Source organism: Entelurus aequoreus, linkage group LG21 (genome assembly GCF_033978785.1).
Source record: "Entelurus aequoreus isolate RoL-2023_Sb linkage group LG21, RoL_Eaeq_v1.1, whole genome shotgun sequence".
NCBI lineage: Eukaryota > Metazoa > Chordata > Actinopteri > Syngnathiformes > Syngnathidae > Entelurus > Entelurus aequoreus.
In genome coordinates, this window is record NC_084751.1 from 23,130,399 (window position 1) to 23,131,911 (window position 1,513).

The following is a 1,513-nucleotide window of genomic DNA, read 5'->3' on the forward strand; positions in this document are numbered from 1 at the left end:
AGAAGAAGGACAAGAAAAAGAAGAAGAAAGAAGAGGAGGAGGAGGTGGAGATGGTTGAGGAGCTACAGGAAGTGGTGGAGACGTTCAACTTCCCTTGTAACCGATGGCTGGCGAGGGATGAGGAGGACAAGGAGATCGTGGTCGAATTACTGACGGAGGATAACGAAGACCTGGAGGGTAAGTAGATCATGAATGCGATGACATTTTCAACACCTAATTGCCTCAGGGATTCATGAATGTCAAATGATTAACGCTTTGTTTCCAACATCAGTGAACTCTTATGATGTCCACGTGTTCACTGGGACGATGTGGGGGGCGGGGACAGATGCCAATGTTTACATCAACATCTATGGGGATAATGGCGACACGGGCGAGCGGCGCTTCAGGAAGTCTAACAACCTGAACAAATTTGAGAAAGGCCAGGTAAGATCACCTCTGACAATGAGGAGGTTCTTGAAGTCTTTCGCCTTTGCGAGCGCACACACACACTGGTTATGTATCCCATACTGTACTGAAGCACAATAAACATATTTTCTTCTGTGCCCCGCTCATACTCTCAATGGGGTGCACTTATCTATGCTCAAGCACGTTGTGGAAGTTGCTTCCTAGCAGTTCCACTGTAGACACGGCACAAGAGCCAAGCGTGCAGTTTTTAACAAAGGTTTTAATGTACATAGGTTTTATCAAAAGTCTTTCTCCCCCAGAACGTGACTTTTCAGTCACGTCCGTATCCTCTCTGCCCTCCTGCTCCCGGCCGCTTACTGTTAAAGACAACAGATGATTGGATTAACACGTACCACCTGTGAAATCTAATCACCTGCCAGCTGTGTCTCGCCGGCAGCACTGCCACGCCCCCGTCTGATGGTGCTCTGTCCTCAGCAAAATGGACAGAGGCGGTGACCTTTGCTCCTGGAGGCAGCGCTGGCCACATCTTCCTCCACACACGTGTACACAGCATTGCTTAATGCGGGAATCAGAAACCTGTGGCTCTCCAGCCGCATGTGGCTCTTTCGTGCCGCCCTAGTGGCTAACTGGAACATTTTTAAAAAAGGATTGAAAATGGAAAAAGATGGGGGGAAAAAAAAAGTTTTTGTTTTAGTATGTTTTTTGTTTGAGGACAAACATGACACAAACCTTCCCAGTTGTTAGAAAGCCCACTGTTTAATATGTTTGTGTGTATGCTTCACTGATGAGAGCATTTGGTGAACATCGTTTTGTCCTACTAATTTTGGCGGTTCTTGAACTCACCATATTTTCCATGTAAAATCTTCCACTCCATCTTTGTCTAATTTTGTCCACCAAACGTTTTATGCTGTGCGTGAGTGCACAAAGGTGCGCTTTGTTGATGTTATTGACTTGTTGGAGTGCTAATCAGGCTTATTTGGTAAATGCATGACTGCAAGCTAATAAATGCTAACATGCTATTTAGGCTAGCTGTATGTAAATATTGCATCATTAAGCCTAAATTGTAGGTATATTTGAGCTCATGTAATATCCTTTACTTTTATCCTCT